Source organism: Kogia breviceps, chromosome X, assembly GCF_026419965.1.
Source record: "Kogia breviceps isolate mKogBre1 chromosome X, mKogBre1 haplotype 1, whole genome shotgun sequence".
NCBI classification, from domain to species: domain Eukaryota; kingdom Metazoa; phylum Chordata; class Mammalia; order Artiodactyla; family Physeteridae; genus Kogia; species Kogia breviceps.
This window is the reverse complement of record NC_081330.1, coordinates 69,558,849-69,586,421: the sequence shown is the minus strand read 5'-3', so window position 1 is coordinate 69,586,421 and position 27,573 is coordinate 69,558,849. Positions and strand designations below refer to the sequence as shown.

The following is a 27,573-nucleotide window of genomic DNA, read 5'->3' as shown; positions in this document are numbered from 1 at the left end:
AAAATTTTTAAAAACATATGATAATGCCAAGTGCTGGTTAAGATGTGGAAGAAGTGGAGCAACTGGAACTCATATTTGTGGTAGGAATGTAAAGTGATACAGAAACTCTGGAAAAGTTTAACACTCACTCTCACTCCTAGGCATTTACCCTATAGACGTGAACATTTATATTTACACAAAACTGGTATCTGAGAGTTTATAGCAACTTTATTCATAATGGCCTAAACTGGACATATCTCTCATGTCCATCAATTAGTGAATGGATTAAAAGCTGGTATATCCATACAGTGAAGTACAACAATAAAAATAATGAATATTGATTTACATAACAATATAGATGATACTTAAATGCATTTTACTAAGTGAAAGAAGCCAGATCAAAAGGTCTACATATTGCACGACTCCATTCATATGACCTTCTGGAAAAGGCAAAACCATAGGGATGGAGAACAAATAGGTGGTTTCCAGGGATTGAGGGAAAGGGGTTTACAACAAAAAGAGCAATCAAGAGAAATTATTAATGCTAAAGCCATTCTGTATGGTACTGGAGTGGAAAGATACATGACTCTATATTTGTCAAAACTACAGAACTATACATGATGAGTGAATTTTAGTGTATGCAAATTAGAAATGAAAATCTCAAACAAATGGATATTTTTGCCTGTCAAGTGATGAGAGATTTATAAAAGGAAAGAGCTTATTTTGATGCACATTTATGCACCACTGATGGGAATGTCATTTGTCCAACAATATTGAGGACAATTCAACAACACCTTTCAGGTGCCCTAATAATGCTCTCATCAAACTCAGTAATTCCAATTCTAGAAATTTATTCTAAAGAAATAGAGATGCACATAAAGGTTAATGTACAATTATGTTCATTGTATTTTTATTTTTTTTATGTTCTTTGTATTTTAATTTTATAGACAGAATTGATAATATCCAAAATGTCTGCATCATGGGATCATCCACAGTAAGTCCCCTATATACAAACAAGTTCCATTCCAAGAGAGTGTTCATAAGTCCTGTTTGTTCGTAAGTCCAACAAAGTTAGCCTAGGTACCCAACTAACACAATAGGCTATAAGTACTGTACTGTAATAGGTTTATAATACTTTTCACACAAATAATACATAAAAAACAAACACAAAAAATAAAGAAAACATTTTTAATCTTAACAGTACCTTGAAAAGTACAGTAGTACAGTATAACAGCTGGTATACAAGGGCTGGCATCGAGTGAACAGGCAAGAAGAGTAACTGACTGGAGGGAGAGGAAGTGGGAGACGGTAGAGCTGAAGGATCATCAGCAATATGGTAAGCTTCAATTTTTTTTTACCTTAATTTAAAAATACTTTTAAAATTTAACATCTTTATTGGAGTATAACTGCTTTACAATGGTGTGTTAGTTTCTGCTTTATAACAAAGTGAATCAGCTATACATATACATATATCCCCATATTTCCTCCCTCTTGCGTCTCCCTCCCATCCTCCCTATCCCACCCCTCTAGGTGGTCACAAAGCACTGAGCTGATCTCCCTGGGCTATGTGGCTGGGTAAGCTTCAGTTTCACTCACATTCTGGGCCTGAAATAAAGATACTGTACTACTATGTTGTATACAGTACGGTAAAGTACACAAAAGCACAACCACTTGTAGAGGATGCATGCACATGACCATGTACGCCAGACACGTGAACTAACTTACATGACTGGACATGTTAACACATTCGCATCTTTGAAAGTTTGCAACTTGAGAGTTCATATGTAGGGGGACTTACTGTAAATGAATTTTGTTAGAACCATATGAAATATTATGTGACAATACTGTATTTTTAAATAATGTTAATGATATAGGAGAATGCTTGTTTATTCTCAAATGAGAAAAGTTAGAGAATAACATACAATGTCAATTTTATTTTTAAACTATGTTATATACACTTTTTCTAAAGAGTAAAAGGAAATACATGCAAATGTTATGAATTATTTTCTGGGTTATAAGATTATAGGTATTATTTACTTTTAAATTTATACCTTTCACTTTATTTTTTAACAATGACCACTTGTTACTTTTGTCATCAAAAAGAAAACTTTTTATTTTCAAAAAAGAAACAAGCCCAGCCTAATGCAACTAATCCCATGATCTTTTCAGTTGCTATCTTCACTCAGAAGGCCACACTGTTGTCCCCCTGGATGCCTGTTGTTGTCTTGCTCCTTCAGGTACTGGACTCACTGCAGAAGAATGAATACCTGCCAAAGGTACTGGACTCATTGCAGATGAATGAATACCTGCCAAAGTGAGAGACAGAGTGGCAGCATCTCTCCAGGAACATGAAACTGCTTAGTTAAACTGGCCTGATCAGCCACAGGCTGATACTGGTATCAATCTCTATGACCTATACAGGGAACAGATGTCTTTAAAAGCTATAATGCCCATCTTACATAACTGGAAGTTTCCCCTCTTCTAAATCTCTTTCTTCTATGAAATAATCTTTTAAAACCCTTTTCCAAAGCAGCTCCTAATTTTATTTTAGATATTCCATCATTCTCTGGGGAATGACAAAGGTCCAAGTATTGACCTTTCATTGTACTGTTTCCTTATGTCCTATCTGGTGTTTGGGGTTGCCTGAAGCCATTCTGCCCACTGTCTCTGGCTCATTCATCCTATTAAAAAGAAAAACAAAAAACTGAGCTATTTGGTACTACTTGTGCTATTTCCTCTGTCCTCAACCCCTTTAACACCCTGTCGTTGAACTGGAGAGTTCTTCTAAGTTGCAAACTTTTTTCTGGGTTGTTTTTTTTATACGGGTCAACAGAAACCTCCACAAGGGCAGACCTACCTAAGAAAAGTGGCTGACAGTGACTCTCACGAGTAACAAAAGAAAGTGCACACAACAACTTATCTTCACTCTACCTCTAAAATTAACAGGTTCATGAAGCGAGTCTCAGTGCCTTCTCCACTGAGGTAAAGGATTTTATGACCTTTACTTTTCTCTCCTCCCTTCATTCTTAATGGCAATAAGAAGTTAACTCCTATCTTCACTCACAAATATCAGAAATCTCAGGTTTGCTTCCTTCAATCATGTAGGCTTCTAGGTCTAATATCCACTAAAATGTCAAGCATTTGTTACTCCATAATGGTATTTCATAGCTTCCCTCTCCTTCCCCTCTGCACTGCACTCCTTCTCTCCTTAAATCCAGAGAGAAACATGGGGTCACTACCAACACTCACTGAATCTTCATTCACAGTAAGGCTCTTCCCAGCTGGGGCCTGTTACAGACAGATGGCCTGGGGGAAGGAAAAGAAAATAAACACCTGCTGAAACCCATCAGGGTGGGGCAGGAGATGAAAGGTGGCTAGAGAGAGCAAGGAGTGCACTAGAAGGATTATGAAGAAAGGAGAGGCAAGGCAGAGGATAAGGCACCAGAAGATGTGACTAGGGGTGTCCTGAACAATCACTGGGAATATTTGAAAGGTTCAAGACTTTCCACTTCCCCCATACCCTATCTTGACCATCCCCAAGAGACAAAAAGTAACCTGACACTGTTTACTATTAACCCATAAGATGTGTGTCCTTATATACCATATGTATGCAAATCCTAATCTCTGATGACCAAGTTAGAAAGGGATACAAGCCCTCCTACTGGTATTTCATAATCAGTTGAGACATCAGGAGTAAACCCTGGGGCTGGGGTCCAGTTGCCCGTGGCTACAGTGTCTCCTGTGGCTGCCCCAGGAGATAAGGTGGGAGTTGGTTTCAGGGTGATTAACATGAGTATTCTCCAACTACAGAGTAATTATGACAAATTCAACCTTAGTATTCATACCTCCTTGGGTTTTAAGAGATGGAAAGAAGTGCTAATGAAAGACAGTGACTTGACTCAGAGTGGCATATACGTGGGACAGAGAAGTGCCAGTGGAAGGAGAAAGTCATGGCTTTTGTTTGCTTTAATCAGTGATATCTTAGTCATGGGACTGAAGGAAAAAGAATATTAATGCAGGGATTGGGGTTATTTTCAAGTCAATTGACTACCTTCCTTCCATGAAGTTGGGGTCTTATGTTGCTGAAACTCAAACTCATCTCTGGTGGCCTATATTCTAGCATTGGGGATCTGGCAATATTTGACTACATGCTGTCCTCTTTATGGGAAGTGATAGTTCATATATATATACATAGAGTACAACTTCTGAAAGGAGCCAAGAGGGCTAAGCATGCAATTGAAAAGAGCAACCTGTGGTCTGGAGAGTCTTCAAAAGAGTGATCTATCTATTGAGTCATGCTCTGCAAAGATGGGATGAAGAGAGGCTGTAGTCATCCTCTGATTTTTTCCTTTTCTTCTTCATGAAGTCTTCTACCAGCTCCTCCTGAGGAATAAATATAGAGCAGCCCCCACGGGAGGGGATGGGCTGTCTGAGGGCCTGGTCACCCTAACACAGTGGCTCTAAACCTTTATTGGAATATTAGCTCATTTGAAGACTATAACAAAAGAAAAATGACTGCATGCAGTTTCAGAGGGTTCACAGAGACTCTCTTCCTAAACTTTACCTTCCAAGTCCTAAGGGTCATCTCTTTGCATCAATTTCCAGCCATCCTTCCCAACAGCACAGGGAACATCTACAATATGGCCACCAGACTGGATGTATCCTGACCCTAAATGGCTTTTACAAAGTGGTTTTGTTATTCACCCACTGATGTGGGCTTTCTTTTGTCTACTCTTTATCTTAAAAGCTCAATTAGATAATAGGACTGTGTCTTGTTCTAATCAACACGTGTGCTTTTAAAGTACTGTGCCTGTCTTTTTCAAAGGGCAGTTCTAGTTCACTCCTCAACTCAGAGGCTCAGAAGCCAAAGCACATTATGGAACACAACCAAAAAAAGCCTGTACCATGTAATGAAGTTACATCAAGGTCAAGGGAAAATTTTAATCCTAAACAAATCTTTTTATCATACTTCCAGATGACCAGCCTTGCTGCTCTTTCAAAGAGTTAGGAGATGGCCACAGGATTCCACCAGTGCTAAGGGCCAGCAGCCTAGCTATCCTTGCCTGGGATTGCTGCTCATTTTCACACATGAAATGTTGACAAACCCAAAAGGGATAAACAGATGGCACACAGCAAAGTGTCGGATATAGAACAAGCACTTAATAAAGGAGGGGATCATTTTAGATGTGCATTCTGCCAGCCAAAACCTCAGTGCAATGGGCAAACCACAGTTTTTGCATCTTCTAGTAATCCCCACCACTCTTCTGAGGCTCATACTACCATCCCACTACATCCTCTCTTCTCTTGCATCTGCACAACTGTCATGTGCCAACCTCCAGATCATTCCTCAGTCACTGAAGCCTATTTTATCTAGTCCACAGTGTTCATTCCTAGCCCAGCTTTTGCTATAATCCTGGGTCACTTCAGTATCCAGGTAAACAACCATCTGACATCCTACCATCACAGGTATCTTGATCACTCCAATTTTAAAATTTTAACATTCCGAAGTTCAGCCTCTGATACAGGTCCTATCATTCTAGTTTTCCAACTACTCAGCACCCATCTTGATTGCACTAAGGCCTCTTTTTCTTTACAGACTCTGAGCTTCCTTCCATATATAGTCTGGATCCTCAAATCCATTTCTGTGTAACTCCTCTCTTGCTAGCTGTCCATCCGTCAATCAATCAAGATCAGTTCCAGGCAACCAAATGTTACTTGTAACAATGGCCCAAGACCACTTTATATTTTCCTGAGTCTATTATCAAGTTTCAAACTAGTTGTTCACTTTGATATGTCATAAACTCTCCAATCCAGCCTTTTGGCCTGGATATTCCTTAGACTCTTGTCTCCATAATCCTGTCCCTGGTCACCTTCCTCTCTATCATCCACCTCTCCAATTACAAATCTTCAACACCCTTATCAGGTACTCTTCCTAACTCTTATTCTTATCACTATGCCCCAGTGAAGAGGTAACTCCTTTCATCTAAGGCTAACCCTCCACCCGTGTTCTAAGAGCCAAAAGTTACCATCTCTCTCCCACATGTACAATGTCTCCCTTTTCCCTGCCCTGTAGTCTGTGAGCATGCTCAATCTGCTCCTACATTAAAAGGGAGCTTTTAAGACTCACTGTAGGGCCCTGATGGAATTGGTTAACTTGTATTCTAGTTGTCACATCTTCTAACATAAAGGCTTCTCATGAAGCAATAATGATTAATCACACTAAATAAGAAAAAGGAAGTATGAGCCTGTTGAGTGGTGAACATAATCTGGAGGCCTACCTGTTAATTTAGGTAAGGGGATAGCTGAGGTATAGTTGAAAGGGGGAAACTGTGAATACCAGCCACAGGAGCAAACCCCAGACTCTGAGGATGAAGTTTCTGATCAATGATCACTCTGGCCCTACCCAAGGAGCAACTGGCAGCAAGTGTAGTAGTGGCAGCAGCAACAATGCAACATCTGCAAGTAGCCAAGGCTAAAATACAGGCATAGAAACAGAGTATTTCATGGAAAATACAATATTAAATATGACATATATGTGGCACTTGTGCTGCTACTCCCCTTCTCCCACCCCCAGCAAACATCACTAATTAGTTATAATCCTCTTTCATACTGAGCTGAGATCTGGCTTCAGAATCCTTTTTATAAAACATAATCAAGACAGGTACTATCAATCAACTGGAGATGGTACTTGAGATGAAGTATATTTGCTATCTTTGTACTACACAGAAAAGTCCTTGGCAAAAGAATTAGAAGATAGGAGTAAGCTTCAGGAGAAAGCATACTGAAGACAGCTTGGACGTTGTAGGCAACTGGCGGGGACAAGCTGGGCCCATGGAGATCACAGAGCAGGCGCCCAATTAATGTCTGTTGATGATTCATTTTTTCATTCAACAAACATTTAATGAGGCCTACAATGTGCACCGGATTAGGCACTGCGAATACAAAGATGAATAAGGCACTGTCCTTGCCCGTTAGGAATTTAGAGTCTGGTAGACGAGAGCCATAGACACGGACAATGATAATACAACCTGATAAGTGCTAGGACACTTAGCAGGTTGTATTATATCCATCCGAGTAGGATTTCTTCAGGTTGCTGTTGGATCCATGAAGTCCTCCCAGCCACCAGGGCCTGCTGTTGTTTCTGTCACGCGGTGAATGTCCCAAGAACTAACAATGATACCTGCAATTTATAACGTGCTTATAACATACACTTTACAATATCCTTATGAAAACCCTGCAAATTAATTATTATAATAGATGAAGAAATTGAGGTTCAATGAGGTTAAGTAACATGCCTTAGATCACACAGTTACTAAGTAGTTGAGCCAGGTTTCAAATCCAGTTTTGACCAATTCCAAAGCATTTTACTACATTTTTTAGGATACTTTTATTCAGTTTGAGTATTGTACAAATTTTCAACAACTTTATATTTGGAAATAAGAGCAAATGCAATAGATTAGTGATCATGGCATGGACAAAAGTCATCTGTTTTCCCAACCTATTTGGCAGAGGGAAAAAAAAAGGCAGAGAAGTGGCTTCACACTAGCATGCCATTGAAAACCTTGAAGTCAGTTAGTTTTACTTTCTTTTGCAAACCCCAACATCCTTATTGACAATATAAAATATAAGTACCTCTAACTATCTTCTTTTGATCCTCGTCAAGGTCAACATCATTATCTGCAGCAACTACAGTTCATATAGCATTTAGCATATTCCACACCAGTTCCAAGCAATTTACAGAAATAATCCCATTAAATACTTACATTCCCACCCTCACTCATCATTGCAAAAATATATTATTAATTCTATTTTACATAAGAAGTACCAGAGAGGTGAAAGACCATGCTCAAAACCACATTGGTAAGTGTGAGACTCAATTTGAGTCCAAGGCCCAAACTGTCACTGTACTGCTTTGCTCTCCTGCTCAGGGCTTCCTGTCCCAAACCTTCTTCCCCCTACTGCCCTCCAGGATGGCTAGTGACATAAGGTCCACTGAAAATACATAAGGTCTACTTAAACATAATCTCCTATTAATCATTCCAGTCACAGAAAGCCATTCTCTGAATCCCTAGGGTCACCACTCTGAGCCTTAAGGGGAAAATTTCCCAAATATTCTTTTTATACTGCTTTGAGAAAAGAGAAAATAAATACTGGATATATTTAGATTTTTAATTATTGAATGTATTTTTTTTACCAAGAGATATTAACCATAAACATTTAAAAATCCCTAAGCAAAATAAAGCAATTGAGACAATAACTAAGGCCATTTCTTCCCTGAATGGGTTTTAAATATAAAAGCCTCCATTTTTAGTAAAAAAAATATTTTGAGAGATATATGACAGTGAGATTAGCCCTGCTATTGATAAGCAGGACCAGGAACTTAGTAATACTATGAGAAGTCTGCAGCTGTTCAGATGTCTTCCCGAGAGTCAACATTTCATATATAGCTGCCCCCCAAACCAAAGAAACTTGCAAAATCTGTGCAGCAAAGCCCTGGTCTAGAAGGAACATCTTTAGATGTTCACCCATCTAAAGAACACATGAGGATCTTTCATGAAGGCCAGGGGTGGGGATGGGGGATACACACTTGCCAAAGTCTGAAAGCCTAAATTTTCCCATGTTCTAATTATATCTGTATTTTGTATAAACCCTTATTTGAGAGGTTATCCCCTCTTCTTCACTCCCACTCCTTCTAGCCTTAGATCACTTATCATCTTAACTACTACCGTATCCTTCTAACTGATCTCCCTGGCCAGATTTGAAATCTTCCATACTTACCAGAGTGACCATCAAAAGCATCCCCTTAAAACATTCAAAATGAAATCCAAATTTCATGGCACATTTCCAATCTAATTTCATGAACTACTTGTAGTTTGCCAATTCATCATTCTATTTCTAATCCCCATACCTTTGCTTACAAGGTACTTCCCTCTGTTTTCTGCCTAGTCAACCTTTACTTTTTTAAAGAATCAACTGAAGCATCAGTTCCTCCAACCTCTGCATCTCCAGACTCAGTCAAATGATTTCTCTTCTGAACCCCACAGTATCTTGTACATACCTCCACTGTAGAGCATACCATACTGTTGTGAAGTATCTGTGTACGTGTCAAACTCTCTCACTAGACTGAGAACTCCTTGAGGGCAGGAATGGTGTCTAATTCATCTCCATATCCCCATCACTAAGCACAGTGCCTGGCAGCACAAAAGGCAGCAGAGAGAAGCTGAAGATGCAGGAGAGAGAACAATAAAGCAATATTCTTAAACTGAGGCATAATACAAATATGATGAATGAGTTGTAGCTATAGAAAAATATATTTCAGCTCAGTATTGCATAGAGCTCTTGAAAGAAGAGATAAGTTAACTCAGGGAGGAGTTCCCCATCACTAAGTACACTTACTTGGAGGCAAAAAGACCATTTGTTGGGTATATTATAAAAGGGCTTGAATTAGGGTCAAATTAAAATAAGCTGTTTTAGATATGAGATTTTTTTTTTTTAAGGTCCTTCTATCCTTGAGGTTCTAAATCTACAACCTATGCTATAATCAAAAGAGCCATCACTCTGAGCCCATGTCACAGTGAATGGTGGCTTCCAGAGTTGTGGACAACTGTTGAGGCTTCATCTCATTCCTATCCATTAGCAGACTGATTGTGTAACATAACTCATTTTCCGGTGGCCTGATTCCCTGGTGACCCTTGAACCTGGAGCAGGAAATACTTTAAATGCTTTAAAGGCCACCAAGTAGAACCTCATGACCCCAAATATCTTCCACAACCTGCTACCTGAAGCCTTACATTTCTTCCTTAAACTTGTAGTGCCTTTGATCAGTTTGTTAAAATGCCACTTAATCTAATATGGCGAGCTCGCACCAATCAAGTGTATACTATAGGATGGATAAAAACAATACAACCTTCTGTACCTCATGAAATCATCTAGTCTCACCTTCCCCTCCACCCAACACAAATCAAAGAATGAATGCCTGCAAAATATTCTGATTTTTAATTCTGGTACTGTTTCTTCAACTGTAAAATATGGACATTGTATTGAATAGTCTCTCAAATCCCTTTTACCCCAGAGAAATATATGTTCCTCACCTATAAAATAGACAAGTGGAATCGGTTCTTCCAACTTCACCAGATTTTTATAAGGGTCAAATAAAACTATGTTTCTGAAAGGCTTCTAAATGATAAACTGTGATACAAATGTAAGGAATTACTATTGAAAATTAAGATATGTAGGAGGAGAGAGGTAAAAGAAGTATGCTCTGCCATTAATGAGATTAGTTACGTGAGCAAACTTATTCTACCCCTCTGGGATGCCTCAGAAGGTTGTGATGATTAAATGGGAACATGTGAAGTAGGCACACAATAAAAATCAGTTTCATCTGCCCTGACTGAGACAGAATCTCAGTTATAAATGTGACCTTAAAGTGCATGTAATCCAACTTTCACTCCATGCAAGGAGATTCTCAAATTCCACTAGGTTATTATTTCCAAGAGTATTTTCATCTTTGGACATTCTTGAATCTGTTACTCCATTAACTAGAACTGCCTTTACACAACAAAACCAACTATCTCTGACTTCAGACCAGCAAGCTTTCCATTTTGGAGTTGTCTCCCACAATCTAAACAGCTCTAATTCCTATAATGCTTCTCATAGAATCTAAGTTCAAATCTCTCTCTGTATCCTGGATGTTCTCCTTTAGCTCCCTCTCAGAAAGTTGCTCTTAAAATTGAAACAAAACCATCAAGTGGAACAGGATTCTCACCTCTCCGAAACTCTAAACTTTTGTAGTGAAAACACAACCAGTTAGCTCTATATTGGAGAGTTTGAAGGTCTTCAATGGGTACATATGCTATAAACAATAAGCAGAGTCCCCAAAAGCTTGCAGGATGGAAGAAGCATTTCAAAATGGGAAAGGGGAGGGTCAAAGGGATGTTGACAGTATTAAAAACAAATGGCGTACCACATGATTTCCCATTATTAGCAACCACCTCTGTACTTATGCAGAACAGGGATATGGAACATTATAAAATGCAGGCTCCTAGGGCCTTGTGGAAGAAATGGTAACGTCATATTCAAAAATACATTTTATATGACCTTTTATACTAATAGAGTCTAGTCTATGCAGATGACACCTCTGTACTTTTCCCACCAGAATCTCAGTTCCTAAGACATCTGCCTACTTTTTCCAGAAACTAGGGAAAAATACTGAAAATAATAAGTGGAAAAGACAAGCACACAATAATGAAGACCTGAATAAAAGGAGAAACATACCACATTCATGTATGAGAAAATTATAAAGATGACAGCTCTCCAAAAATTATTCTATAATTCAATGCCATTCCAACTGTAACTCCAATGGTATTTGTGGTGAGAACTTGACATATTCTTTCTAAGAGGCTCCTGGAAGAACAAGTATATGAAAATAAAGAAATTTAAAAAAAAAACGAATGAGGGTCTTTCCCTACTAGATAAAGTTGTTATTTAAAACTAGACATGTAGGAACATACAGCAGTCACATTGTCTAATCACAATGCAATAAAACCATATATACATGTACACATTTCATTATATGTATATATTTCAACATATATACTTCATATATATATGAAATATGTGCTTAAACCAGAAAACCTCAACATGAATCATCACAGTAAATAACAATTGGGTCAAAAAAGAAATGTAAATTACAATCAAGCCAATTTAGCAAGTAAAAAAGGAACACTATAACATAAAGCCAATACTATACATAGCCTTACATTCTCTTATTATAAGGTAATAAAAAGAATTACTTTCAGTAAAGATAACAAACAAAATGAGAGTCAAACAAAGGAGAAGAATAGGGGATAGAAAGAATATGTGAATAAATAATAGCTCAAAACTTGCCAAATTTGATGAAAAAATATTAATCTATACATGCAAGATCAATGTATGCCCAAAAGGATAAAGTCAGACACTCAAATCTAGACTCATGACTGACTTCAGAATCTTGAATGCAGCAAGAGAAAAACAACTCATCATGTACAATGGCTCCTCAGTAAGTTATAGCTGACTTCTCATCATAAACAATGGAGACCAAAAAACAGTGGGTGATATATTCAAACTGTTGAAGGAAAAATAATGTAAACTGAGAATTCTATGTTCAGCAAAACTATCCTTGATAAATTAAGAATTATAACATTACCAAATAAACAAAAATTAAAATAATTCAGTGCTAGCAGACATGCCATCTACAAGAGATACAAAAATCAAGTCCTTCAGGCAGAAATGAAGACATTAGACAGTAACTCACATGCACATGAAAAATAAAGAGCACCAATAAGATAACTCCATAAATAAATGTAACAGACAAAAAAAATCTGTATTTATTTGTAACACTTTTCTTCTCATTTCTGACTTAAAGACAATAGCATAAAGGAATAACTAGAAAATTGTGTTGATATGCTTACATCATGTAGATGTAATTTACATAATAATAACATCACAAAGGAAAAGAGAGGGAACAAAGACATAGTAGAACAAATTGTATACACAATTGAAATTAAGTTGGTATTAATCTGAAATCAATTCTTTTAAGGTAAGTTGTTAATTGAAAGATCAGAGCAACCATGAGAAAAACAACTCAAAAAATATAATAAAAGAAAAGAGGGAATTTAAATGGTACAAGAAAATGCTTAAAATATTTAACAAAAATAAAAGAAGGTAGTAATACAGGAACAGAGGAACAAAAAGACATAAGACTCATGGAAAACAAGCAGCAAAACAGACATCAATCCTACCTTGTCAGTAATTACATTAAAGATTAAAAAATTTTAAATAATGCAGTCAAAAGACAGAGCTTGGAAAAACAGATTTAAAAAATATAATCTACCTATATCTTATCTACAAGACACAGTTTAAATTCAAACACACAAAAAGTTTACAAGTAAAAGGATAGAAAAAGACGTACCAGTCAAAAACACTAACCAAAAGAGAGCTGGAGTTAGCTATACTAATAAAACACACAATTAAGAAAAGATTATTACTAGACATGAATAAGGATATTTTATTACAATCAAAGGATCAATCCATCAGGAAAGTATAATTATAAACATATATGTACCTAACAACACAGCACCAAAAATAAGGAGAAAATGGTAGAAACAGAGAAAAAAAATAGATAATTCAGAAAGAAGTTTCAGTAATAGAACAACTAGGTAGAAGATCTACAAGGAAAGAGAAGACCTGAACAACTTTATAAATAACCACTTGATCTATTAAACATCTACAAAACATCCACACAACTGCAGAATACACATTATTCTCAAATGCACATGGAACATTCTCCAGAATAGACTAGATGCTAAGAAATGAAACAAGTCTCAACAAACTTAAGAGAACTGAAATCATACAAAGTATGTTCTCCCATGATGAAATTATAAATCAATAACAGAATTAAATTTGGGAAATTCACAAATATGTGCATATTAAACAACAAACTCCTAAATAACCAATGGGTCAAAGAAGGAATCACAAAAAGAATCAGAATTTATTTTGAATGAAAATCTAAACAACATATAAAAAGATATATAACTCAATTCCAGTGAACACAGGATTTTAATAGACATTTCTCCAAAGAAATACAAATGGCCAATCAGCATATGAAAAGTTGCTCAACACAGATATACTAGGCAAAACCACGAGATACAAGAAACAAATGACCCTTGAACAACATGGGATGGAACTGCATGGGTCCACTTACAGGTGGATTTTTTTTTCAATAGTAAATGCTGCAGTATTACACAATCTGTGCATATGCGGAACCTCGGATAGGAGGAACTGCATGTATGGAAGGCGGACTGTAAGTTACATGTGGATTTTCCACTGTGAGGAGGATGAGCGTCCCCAACCCCCTCTGTTGTTCAAGAGTCAACTGTACTTAACATCTACTAGGATGGCTATTATAAGATAGAAAAATAAGTGAGAATGGAGTTAAATTAACATCCTCATAAATTTCTTGGTGAGAATGTAAAATGGTGCAGTTACTTTAGCAGTTTGTCAATTACTCAAAACATTAAATGTAGAGTTGCCATATTACAAAGCTACTGCAATGCTAAGTAGATACCCAAGGAAATGAAAACATGTCCACACAAAACCTGATATGTCCTTCAACATTATGCCAGCATCAAACTGCCCAATCTGTGTAGGCATAACCCACAAACATATAAGCAAAGATTAGAGATAAAATAAAATACCACATGGAGATTAGTCTTACCATTGAAATATTTTCATCCACTAGGACATGTAAGCTTTCCAGTGACACCATGAAGTCAAAAGATGATCCCGTAATACAGCTGGGCTAAATAATGATCTAGCAGAGAAGTAGCAGAGGCAAGACTGTAAAGAACAGTCACTAAAGAACCTCAAAAACAGAAAAGTACCACATTTGACCACAGGTGGTGAAAAATCTTAGCAGGACCACATCTATAATACAAAGGGATTGCTGAGCCAACAACTAGACATTTATTTTTCGTAACAGATAGGAAAATATGACAATTCAGTACCAATACAAGGCAGTAAAAAAGCCAAAATTTTCTTAATGGTGTAAAAAGCCTAAGACCTACCAAATATATTTCAACCACCTTGGTGACTACGGTTTAGATTAATGCTATTCAACAAATAACGACAGCAGACAGAAACAATGACCACTCACCATGATAAAATTCTGGGACACATTTGTTGATCACATGATTAAATTAACATTGGCAGTATAACAAATCATGGATCTATGGTTTCATAATACAGCAAGTAACAGGCCCTCCAGAACCACTCAGTCCATGGTTGACTGATCCTAATACCTAACGTTTTGCTAATTAACAAAATTCCAGGCAGTCAACTGGAGGAGCAAAGAAAGGCTAAATGGTTAACAATATTAGAATACCCCAATCTAAATAGCAACACTGAACTAAAAGTAAACAGTGAAAAGTTCTCCATGTAAAGCACTATAACGTACTGAGCAACCTAGGTGACAACACTAAAGCACACCACCTAAACAAGTTTTGCCATGACAAAAAAAGCAAAAATTTTTGAAACCAAGTGAGACGCAGCTCAAAGTACTGTTTAACAAACAATAGTGGTTGCTAGAGAACACCAGCAAAATTAAACCACCACTCATCACTGCATTATACATATGCATGCTAGATAATTTTTAAAATAATTTGGAAAACAGAGCACAATTATAACCAATAATACATTAACACATACTATGCTTTTTGGTATCCATATCAGATTATCACAGAGCATGTGCTTACTAGGGCAATGTTATGTGTGACAAAAGTCAGCTGAAGTTACTGCAACAATAGTACAATAAAAGTATATCAAATAACAACACTTAGAAATTTCAGAAAAGCACATTAAGTCTTTAACAATACACTCCCTCAGGCATTTTTTCATATATGGAGTAATGTACTCCAGTGAGGTCAACTGGTTTTAGGAGAAACACGGTCCTTGTTATCTGATATAAAGACATCATCCATGTGTTTTTAATTTGCTAGTGAAATTTTTAAATTGCTAGTGATAAACCAGAACAAAGCTAATAAGTAGGAATATCGAATTAAACCAATTGTACATCAGCACTACACTATACTGCACACAAACACCAATGTCAAATTTTATAAGCCAGAACCTGTAACTGGGAAAAATCAAGAAATGAAACAAACACCTTTGAAATTCCTCAAATGTATTTTTGGCTCACTGCACAGTCATCAGGTTACTGTACTCTCAATCAGAACCATACTTGTGATGCAAGCAATGCAGTATCACTTGAAAGGGCGACACGTTGTGGACTAATGCGGTACTAGAGTCTTGGGGGGAAAAAAACTGTGTCCACAAGGTGGCAACAAACCTTGAAATATTTCCTGACAAGGGGCACAAAGCCCTCTATAAATTTGGAGGCAAGACACCTAAAATTCAAGAAAAACAGCCACTGTAATATACATAATAATTACACTGACCTACTTTAAAAATGTCACACACCTCAGTGAATGTGGAGATAAAGTTAATGATATTACAAGCAAATAAGCAGCTTTTATCAATACTAAATTATTTTTTGCTCTTTAGTACTATTAGACTGTGATGTTAATGGAAGTTTCCATTAACAAACTTCCATTTCTGGAAGAGACTGAAGAGACCAAATTTCTGTGAGAGTGATGAACCTAACATATCCAAAAGGCATCATATTATGGGTAAATTGAGTAACACAGTTTCCGTTATGTTTCCTCTTTGTCCACTAAACTATGCAAAACCTGGATGAACTTTTCTTGGAGTTTTTATAAGTGAAAACCTCACTCCTATCATGTTATGGAGGATCTACAGTAATTGGCAAGACTACTACTTTATATATCGCATGATCAAAGTGATCTATAAATAAGAAAATCACACTATAGATGATATACATGCCATATATAACCTACAATAGTTGACAATCTCAATGTCCTCAAAAACCCTACAGCATTATTGTTGTCTTACCATCACTGGAGCATTTACATTTAGAGTAATAATCCCTGAAGGGAAATATGCAACCAATACCACTAATACAAGCTGTGGAAAAGTTCCACAATCATTGCTAATTGTTCTCAGAAATGCACAAACTTTGGAGGTATACTGTAAATGGTTGAATAAGACACGAAATGTACCAGTAAATAGCCTTATTAATACCTTTAACAACCAAAAAACACAACTATTGGGCCTTAAAACCCTATTACTCTTTAAAAGTATTTAAATGTCTAACAATAAAAGACACTCAACAACAACCCTGAAATATATTAGTGACTCAAAATGGAGGAACCAGATTGTAATGTTACTGGAAAATTGGGGAGCCATTTCTGATCTGTAGTGATTTCGCAAAGGGTGCTGCCCCGTGGACAAATGAGGTACAACATAAAAGCTAACATAGTGGTTATCTTGTACCCACAAGATGGCGCCAAATTCCTACCAATCTCAATATTTGATTATGTAGCAGAGGTATTAAACTGCACTGCTGATGACACTAATTTCCTACATTCACGTGAACATCAAACCGTCTAAATTCCCAAAGGGTAATGATGCATGTACCAATTGGATACAAGTTCGGATTAGCTCCAACTTCTCTATAGTTCAGTTACAAATGTGAAAACACCCATTACAACCTATGAAAACACACTATTACCTCAGATTTAATAGGCAGTGGAATTAATAATGAAACAATGGCCATAAAATATTGGAGCCCAGAGAATGACGCATATATTTACGACTAAATTTACCTATGTATACTTTGGCCTGTCAAGAACCAAACTTAGAATGCAAGCTCATCACCTGTTAAATAGCAGTGTGGGTAAATTTAGTACAGAGCATTACCTAACTCTGAGACAGTGCCAAACCTAACATTTAGAAATATGCCCGGATAAACACATGCTATCAGTGCGTTAGAGAGAGTGGTATTGTAAAATTATTTGCAAATGATAATGGTGATAAATCAAATACTTTCATGAAATGTTCAGCATAAAGGACCAAGAGCAGACATACAGTTTAATTAAAAATGTTTTGCCACCAAATGCCTTTATTACTGACTTGGTTTCCAACGCTGCAAGTAGTGCATTACTAAGAGTAATTTTCTTAAAATTCATCTAATAGCTTATAAAAGACAACACTGTAAAGACAAATGAAATATACATAAGATCCACGGTAATGGGTCTTTTGCCCAAAACATAGCACCAAATTCGTCAAGGCCCGTGAAAGATATGATTGGCAGTGGGGTCCTACTTAACGCTGCCAAATATTCAGACAAAACTGACTCCCTAAAAAAGTAAATAGGCACCTAAGGATACCTAGAAAACTTTCTTTTTTAAAAAGCCTTATTGTATTGGTATAGAATCAAGGGATCCTAATGAAATGCAACTGGAAGAGACCCTGAGACATTGACTTGTAATGTCACCTCTGCAGAGGCAAAGCAGAGTGGACAACTGGGGAACTCCACTGAAAGCCTCTGGCAGCGTCAACGAATAAAAAGTAGGTGACTGACGTTATAGGTATATGACAGTAGTAATGCTACTTAATGTAAAGACACAAATATGGAAAAGTATAGCTATCCAGGTATGCAGTATTATCTGCCATAAAGTGATGACAAGACCAAACTTCCCAGAGAAAACTGACATCCAATAGCAAATGGCTACATTATTGCACTACAAATTCCAATTAGTGGCTCAATATTTCAAAGACGGATGCCAAACCTGTGACTTTATTGGACAACTTGATTGCATTGCCTGTTTGCACAAGATGGAAGCAGCACAGGTAAATTAATATTGCACCTAAAAAACAGTGACTGGTTTATCATACACGTAAGCATGAATATATAGTTACTAGAAATAAAGGACCTTAAGATACAATGAGTTTTTCAATAAGCAGCAAAATTTTACTAAAATTTTTACTAGGTCTAAACTTTGGAACACAGTGCTCTGCACCAGAGATTTCCAAAGGATAAGTCATGCAATTACATTTGATTTTCTTGCTAATTTGTCCATAGAGAAACCAAAATTGGAAGTTCATTACAACCATAACATGGGAAGATTTGCTGAGCTTAAGCTGCCAATTGGGTGTTACATTCCATCTGAAGAATCAATTAAACTAGAAAAATACAGTAGCACCACGTCTAAGACGTTTATCCTGTCTCAGGACAGCCAATTCTCCAGCAGTGGCTGTCTATAATGCAACAAAGCAGTCTACAGGAGCATACTTGGGAGACAGACAACTAGAAAAGGAGTTAGGCACTTATATGCTTTCAAAGAACCAAATTATTTTAAAGGCATTTCTTGAAAAACTAAGAAAGCTCACCTGCACTACCAATGTAGGGAATTGTCCGAATAACCTTAACTTAATGAAAATTCAAGTAACATGTCCTAGGCAGTAGAATGCTTGAAAGGAATAGTAATGTCTACTAATAGTATTAACAGAGATTATCTGGGAAAATACAACCCAGCCCATCAGGGGATATTTGAGGACCAGAGTCCCAGAACCCCAGGTGGCTAGGACAAAAAGTGCTAGCAGTATACAACAGCTTCTTGTCCACTTACAGGAAAACTGCCCTTAAAGCCAATGAGTGGAGAATCTATTGAAAACATGATTCCCAAAGAGCAGGGGGGCACTACGGGTGACAAAATTATATTAGAATATTTTCAGATAGCAAGTTCGTTGAAGATAGGCACTATTACTAACTAGGCATTAAATAATTTCACCACCTAAAAGATTGTTGCATATTTGCTAACAGCGATGGCAAACTCCCATCTGAAGTTCTGCTTCCTAGTTCACTTTCAGGGACACTTTGACCAATGCTGTCATTAGGCAACACTGATTTCTTCTTAGTAGTGCTGGAGCATAATGCGAGGCACTTCACAATATGCTGAGAGGTTCTAGAAAAGGGCCTTTGTATGGACAGGGTCTAGGACAAACTATAAGGAGACCTACATTTCTAGTTCACACACTCCAGTGCAACGTAGAGAGGGAGCAGCAAACGTGAACTAACCTTAACTTCCAACGATGAGAGATCTTTGGTGCCGCCGCATGAGACTCCTTCAAATCAATAAAACAGGCAAGCAGGGAAGTATATTCATGAGTCCCACCCATACTCCAAGGACACATTAAAAAGTATTTATTCCCCCACTCTTGTGGAAAGCATGCCCAGTTTGTAGTTCCCACACGTATAAAACCATATGCTTTTCACTTAAAAATGCCAATTTTTTTGTGCTGGAATCTGAAACTGATGATTCAGAAGCTGGCTTTATTCCCATCTCTGCCAGTATGTCACTTTTAAAGGTTGAAATAAACAAAATCTTTCCTTTCTTGACTGCTCTTAATATGCGTTTGAGATGTGAACCAGGAAGTGCAAAGGAAGCTCAGAAACTAAGCACAGAAAGAACGCATCCGAAGGATGGGTAACTCAATACAGGGTAATAAATGCAAAGTGCACTGGCCATTCTGGCAGTGATCAAAGATTGCCTATATCAATGTAGGCATCACAAAGCTCTATGGGCTAAGTATACCACAAACAAAAGGCATCAGGCTCATTCCTCCTCCCGATAAAAGCAGGGGTAAACTTTGTTCTCTTTCATTGCAAACCTGTTCCAGATTATTCTTGAGGTCAATACCCACAACCATCCTTCTGGTTAAAAACCATCTCATTAAGAGTGGCATGGACATATATACACTACCAAACGTAAAATAGATAGCTAGTGGGAAGCAGCTGCATAGCACAGGGAGATCAGCTCGGTGCTTTGTGACCACCTAGAGGGGTGGGATAGGGAGGGTGGGAGGGAGGGAGATGCAAGAGGGAAGAGATATGGGAACATTTGTATATGTATAACTGATTCACTTTGTTATAGAGCAGAAACTAACACCATTGTAAAGCAATTATACTCCAATAAAGATGTTAAAAATAAATAAATAAACAAACAAACAAAAAACCATCTCACTACATCCTTGAATACGTGCTCTAGTCCTAACATAAGGTATGGGATTTCTTAAATCTTTTATTTTGGAGTTTCATCTAAGACCTCCTAACTCTAGAGTACATACTGAACTACTGTACTTAGTTAAAAGGCTGTAAGGGCAGTGAGTTCCTGAGATGAGCACCAAGAGTTCATCATAGCAGCATCTGTCTGGACAGCCTTCTGACCCTGATAAGCAGAAGCCAGTAAAAAGTACAGCTAAGCCAAAGACATTCCATCCCAAAGGACAGCTGGAATTTCAGCAATACTATGATTGGAGACCCATCAGGGGACCCAGAATCTTGTCTACCGTGGTGTACTATTCCCTGGGGAACAAATGTTGCATGTTCTTCCTATTGTCCTATAGAGGAATTCTCATCTTTGAAGAATACTGGCTTCCTGTATTAAGTGAACATAGTTCCAGTAGCAACTAAAACTTCTCAATAGGTTAACTTCTCTTAACCTTATCCTCAAGTGTAAAACATGCAAACTAGGAAGTGCTTCAAGTCAAATTACTGAATCAGATGGCCTACAGTCTAATGTCTGTAGTTATGTATGTTGCTCAACTATCCTGTACTTACCGGACAGGAAGCTTCTTTGAGGCATGTCGAAATCCACAGAAAATCTTTAAGATCTTAACACACTCGATTATCCATCGTAGTCCCCCCATCCCTCTCCCATTAACCCCCAAATTGAACAGTGATAAATACTCAGGAAACACTGGTAGGACACAGCCTAGCCCACCAATCCCACAGGCATGAGAAGCCAGGGAAAGAGTGGAGAGGATTCTTGGATGTAATAATAAAGGCATCTCAAGTTGGAACTTTCTATATAAAGACGATGGTCCCTGGACTCCATTTTCAACATATTGAGCAGCTTGGGAGTGAAAGAGAGAAGAGAAAAAAGAATAATTTTTTTCAAAGTCACTGCTAATAACTACAGTGCCTGCTTGATAGGGTTGTGCAATAGAGCTGCAGCCATCCCCGACTGAGGGCACTTGATAGGTGACAAAAACCTGTGTCCCCTGATTCCTACAGGATATGCATCCTTTCCTCCATGCTGCCCCAAATACCTCCTCTGCTGCTCATCAGCTTGACACCACATCCCCATTCCACAGGAAACCATCCCTTCCCTGATGCTTTTGTGGCCTAAATGACAGCCACAAGTGGTCCCTCTCCCAGTGCCTGAGCTTACCCAGATCATAGACAATTGCTGGGCCCCCAAACACACAGAACCAGGATGGGCATTAAGGGAGCAGAGGTGAGGCTGAGCCCTGCCAAGGAGATGGGGTGATGTGAAGATAGCTGCTGAGATCACATGTCTTCTTGGACTGATGCTTGATTTCTTCAAAGCACTATGCAGTTTTTCTTCTTTGAAACCGATTCCAGATGGATCTTCCATCCCTTCCCTTCTTCCCTTCTTGCCCCAAGCCCTCAGGCCCTCACCCCTACCTATCTCCCTTACCTAATAACTCTCAAACAGAACTCCTAATAGCATCAACCTGTATGACAGGAAATGCTGACTATCCCACACCTTACTCCCTATTTCCCTCTTAACTGTTTCTTAATAGATGGGAAGCCAAGACTCTAAAATCCCTTAAATACCAAAAGCAAAAGTACTAGAAGGGCTCATGCAGTTTGCTTGAGTTTTCAATCTATCCTGGGCCAGACAATCCACCCACACCCAACCCATGGATCTCAGTGTTCACACACAGAAACTGATAGGGCCTAATCAGCAACTAGTCTATTCAGCTCTAATACTCTACAGAATATGGATTTGTATTCCCTCTCTTAACCACACACCCCTTTCCTTGAGGCTCGGGAGGGGCACTGTCCACCCCAGGACAGCTCTGGTGTTAGCAGTGGCCCCAAAGAACTCAATCGCAAACATCTTCTGAGATGCACCAGTTCTTCTGATGCAGCAGCAGGTTGTCAACCATGGCAAAGTCTAATAATGCCAAGTGAGCCTTCATCCTACCACCCTGCTCCTTGGACCTAAAGGCACCTCCCAGATTCTACCTCAAGCTATGTTACACTTTGGTTTGAGGGGACATTAGGCATCCAACAGCAGGGTAAGTGTAAGTGATTACAGTTCCTGATATTTGGCATTCCTTGGGAGCCAGGGTAAAATAAGTGACTTCCTAGACAGACTAAACTAACTCATAGGCACTGTGAAATGAGAGCTTACTAGTGATATGGTACAAGGCTAAAGATTAATGGGGAAAACCTACAAAGGACTCTCTAAATTGCCCTGCTCACCCTCTTAGTAGGTCAGTTCAAAATTCCTCCTGTTGTGAACACTCATTTACTTAACAGTCAAGCTGCTACCAAACTAGCTCAGTCACCTGGGGTTAAAGCCTCATAGGCAAAAGCAGGGAGGTAAGGCACAGAGAATAAGCTAGAGTCTAAAAACAGAAGCCTTCAACAAGTAAGCCCACCACACACAAACATCATTTTAAAGGTAAAAGGAGAAGTCTTAAAATGAGACAAATGAAAGACACCAAGAGGCACCAAGGGGCACATAACTCATTCTTCAGTGACTCCACAAAGCCCCTCACTTGTCTGGCTCAACACGGATCCCAAAAAGCCAGCACACCACTATAGCTGAATCACTGATGCTCCCGAGCTCCCAGGAGACAATGATGCCCAGTGGCCATAATCCCTACACCCCATACCCCATTTATATTCCAAAAGAAGGATAAATGACCCCAAACTCACCTCCATCTGCTTTGCTGAGAATTTTATGAGGATTTATTTTTTGTATAAGCAAGCCTGCCAGCTTTCCCAGCCAGATGGTTAAACTCTGAATATGAAGGGTTGGAGAAGGTGGAGGTGAGAAGGACGATTTAAAAAAAAAGAGAGTATTAGACTCAGATAAATTAAAGGGGGCAAGAAGGAATAACTGCACATGCCAGGGGAAGGAGAGTGAAACAGCAATCTATGACAGGCCTTGAATGTAGGGGCTAAGAGTGTAGACCCTGCAGTATGATCACCTGGGTACAAATCCCTGCTTTACAAATGACTTGCTGTGTGGCCCTTGAAAGGTCATCTGGACTGTGTAAGCTGTAATTACCCCATCTGTAAAATTTGGATAAGACTACTCACAGCACCTAAAGGAAAGGGTTACTGTATTAAATACTTTAATACATGAACAGTGTCTAACACACAGGAATTACCCAATAAATGTTAGTTGCTTCTGAATCTGGGCTCCAGCAATCTGGGTCTATCAGTCACTTTGCTTTGCTGTTTCAGCCCTGACACAGGGATGCTATTCTCACTAGGGCCACGTGTCCAGGTAAGAAACTGTGCCTGGTCTAAGGACTTGCGCACTTTACAACTGAAGTGACTCACACGTACGTGAATTAAGTATGTTTAACTTCAACCTGAAAAAACTTGTGAGCTAGAAATTCAGAAACTTCAAGGCCAAGTCAAGGCTGAAGGCCAATAAATAGAAAGAAATCTTCTCAATCCCAAAGGAGTCCCTGGAAAAGTAGTAAAGCCTGACTTTCAAAAGGGCTGTAGTTAACAGTGGAGATGCAGGTCTGATACCCAAAGCCCACCCTCCTCCTACCCTTTCGAAGCAGGTCTCTGTCAGGGCAGTGACACTAGTAGCCCCAACCACTGCCACAGAAGGGCCTTTGAAGAACAGACGGTGATCAATTCTCCCTCTGTCCATGGCCGTTTTCTTTCCTATTAAAAAAGAAAACTTATTGAGAAAACACTGTCCTGTTGGGGAAGGCTAACTGCACTTCAGTTGAATTGAAGGTTTAAGTGCTGTATCCCTTAGACAAATGTATCCCTTAGACAAATGTGTAAGTACATATGGGTTATCTGTTCCCAAGCAAATATGGGGAAATTTTCACAGGTGTGAAGGTTAGCCATGCTTCTCTTCCTTTGAGAAATGTGAGTTAACTGAATCCCAAACAATTCAAAGCTTTCCTTGGAATGTAAAATACCACAAACGGAGACTTCAAATTCAAACTGTAACTTAAAAAGCATTCTGATTGGGCTTCCCTGGTGGCGCAGTGGTTGAGAATCCACCTGCCGATGCAGGGGACACGGGTTCGTGCCCCGGTCCGCGAAGATCCCACATGCCATAGAGCGGCTGGGCCCATAAGCCATGGCTGCTGAGCCTGCACGTCCAGATCCTGTGCTCCGCAACAGGAGAGGCCACAACAGTGAGAGGCCCGCCTACTGCAAAAAAAAAGCATTCTGATCTTGTTAAAATTATTTTCTCTCCAATTCACACTCCGATTATCTGTACAATGTACATGATATTAACACCAATTATAATTTACTTATCAGAGGATATGGGGAAGAGCATATCTGCAAGGCCGATGGTAGGTAATAATCAATAGGAACACAGATATTCAGTTAAGGCACAACAAAGCTCTGTTTTTAATGGATTTTCTTTAAAACCAACCAATTGGACTATGCATTACAGTTTATAAATTATTCTGTAGTTTAAAGGAATAAAACTTTCCCCCTCTGACAGAAAGACAGCCCTTGTCCCAACATGAAAGATAATGAGATGGAATGACTGCTCACCTGACTTAACTCAGCAGTCCTCCGTGCACGAGATGGAAAGTCAAATGGAGGCTGAAGACCTGAAGATAGAGGAGCCTGAATTTCCAAAGTTGAACCTGGACAGAAACATCTGGGGTAAAACAGTTGACTTGACAGCAGGTTGGCTCCCAGGAATCTCTCTGTCCTGGTAGCCAGATAAAGGAACCAAAAGACAGATCTCTACTTGGGAAATCAATTGAGTAATTCGGAACAAGTCTCATTCTAAAGTGCTTCTTCGGGGTGGGGGGGCATAAATTGGGAGACTGAGATTGACATATACACACTACTATATATAAAATAGAGAACTGGGCTTCCCTGGTGGCGCAGTGGTTCAGAGTTCGCCTGCCGATGCAGGGGACATGGGTTCGTGCCCCAGTCCGGGAAGATCCCACATGCTGCAGAGCGGCTGGGCCCATGAGCCATGGCTGCTGAGCCTGTGCGTCCGGAGCCTGTGCTCCGCAATGGGAGAGGCCACAACAGTGAGAGGCATGTGTACCGCACACACACACAGAATAATAAAAAAGAGAACTAATAAGGACCTACTGTACAGCACAGGGAACTCTACTCAATACTCTTGTAATGGCCTAGATGGAAAATGAATCTAAAAAAGAGTGGATATATGCATATGTATAATTGATTCACTTTGCTGTACACCTGAAACTAACACAACACTGTAAATCAACTATACTCCAGTAAAATTTTTTTTAAAAAATGCTTCTTCCTTGGACTTCCCTGGCAGTCCAGTGGTCAAGACTCTGCCCTTCCAATGCAAGGGGCAGGGGTTTGATCCCTGGTCGGGGAACTAAGATCCCACATGTGGCATGGCCCAAAAATAAAAAAATTAAAAAATTAAAAAATAAATAAATAAATAAAAATGCTTCTTCCATGGAGTGTGGTTAAATTACGAAAACATGTGTATAATAAAGGTTGTTAGGATGGAGACATCACAAGAGGAAATACCAGAGAGGTCAAGGGTAATTAAGAAAGTCCAAAGATGACACTGTAGTATCCTGGGGCAATTAAGAGCTTAGGCTCTTCCATCATAAGACATGGGTTCAAAAAGGGAGTCTACAATTTACTGTCTGGCCATTCTTGGATGAGTTTTGAACTTCTCTTGGTTTGATAACCTGTCTTTGAAATGTAATAAAAATGATACTAACACCAGAGTTGGTGAGATTATTATATCAAGTAGAAGCAATTAGAACAATTCTAGGTTTGGCTATCTCTAAAATGAACCAACCTTGGGAGGAAATGGCCTTTATTAATGGTCTTTTCTGTATGGTTCACTGTGTGTCTGGAAACCAGATGTGGAGATAAGGGTCATATCCAGGTGTTCTATTAGAAAGGTACCCCAGTTAATCCTAATACACCTATCCTATATACTCTTCTGATTGCCTCTACTTTGCTGGTCCAGCATTTAAACTTTAAAAAAAGGGCAAATCTTAAAGAGTTCCTAATCTTCCTAGGAGCAGTTACCCCTGCACATTGAAAAGGACCTCAATTTACCTCCAACTAAAGCATCATTGATAAAGATAATGAGAGAGAACCTACAGAGCAGAGACTCTGCGGATGGACTGCTTGAATCGCTCTGTGACATTTGGGGAGCAATGTTACTAAGTTTAACTGACCTCAATTACGGCAGCTGAAGAAAACAAGGGATAATATTAGAATTTATTTCCTGACCATTAAAACTGAGTCAAAGCACACATAGAACAGTGTGTTAACACTTACTATGTGCTCAGTTAATGTAAACTATTGTTATCAAGACTATTATAAAAGAAAAAGGATATTGTATAAAACCGACTGCTGTCTGTAATAGAACAAATAGGTATGATTAAGAGGTATTTAAATGAGAAGGGATAGTTGTATTTGGTAGAAAGTGCTAGGAAAACAGATTAAAAGGTTAAAATAATCTTTCAACCATTAAAAGTGTTATCAACTAGTGAAAGTGAAAGGAACAGAGGCATCTCATAACAGAACTGAAAGAGGAAGGCAAAGGATGGTGGATGACAGACAGCAGGGCACAGAATGAGTATGTCTGTCAGAGGTGAGACTAAATTAAGTGTGAAGGGATGTAAGGATGTATGGACAACATGTGCTTCTTGAATGTGGGTCTAATTACTTTACACTTGACTGTCTTCACATCAGCTAATCAAGAGGTGCAAAATAAAAAATAATCAGGTCTCTAACAAGTTTATAATAAAAGACATTATCAGGGAGATACGTACACAAAGATGTTTCTGTAAGTACGTCAACTGTACTGATATGTTCAAATTTTATTTTTAAAAAAACTTAAAATAATTCTAATGTCTAAAAAAGAGGTAGATGTTATACCAAAAAATCATGGTCCAAATGAGATTAGTGTGTATTCATAAAGACAGGAAAATGTTTTTGTTAATTTAAGAGCCATCTAAAATTGTTATCAGTATACATACATATACTAAAAAGAAATGTACCAAAAATCTGAGTGGTTCTGGATATTCTTCTTTTAATTGTGCTATGCTTTTTTACTTCAATTTTTTGCAATGAACACC

General features: G+C 38.5%; 1 long non-coding RNA gene across 2 annotated transcripts; it reads right to left on the bottom strand.

The window, feature by feature from the left end:
• Positions 1–1,932: 1,932 nt before the first annotated feature.
• Positions 1,933–26,851, bottom strand: LOC136793441 (uncharacterized). 2 transcript variants are annotated; one of them, XR_010838710.1, is made up of 8 exons: positions 26,280–26,851; positions 25,022–25,116; positions 23,192–24,163; positions 19,514–19,560; positions 14,234–14,329; positions 11,254–11,382; positions 9,038–9,199; positions 1,933–7,159 (listed from the first exon to the last, which is right to left on the bottom strand). It is a non-coding gene; the product is annotated as an uncharacterized lncRNA (long non-coding RNA). The 2 variants fall into 2 exon arrangements; XR_010838709.1 differs by having other exon boundaries at positions 23,192–25,116.
• Positions 26,852–27,573: the final 722 nt, after the last annotated feature.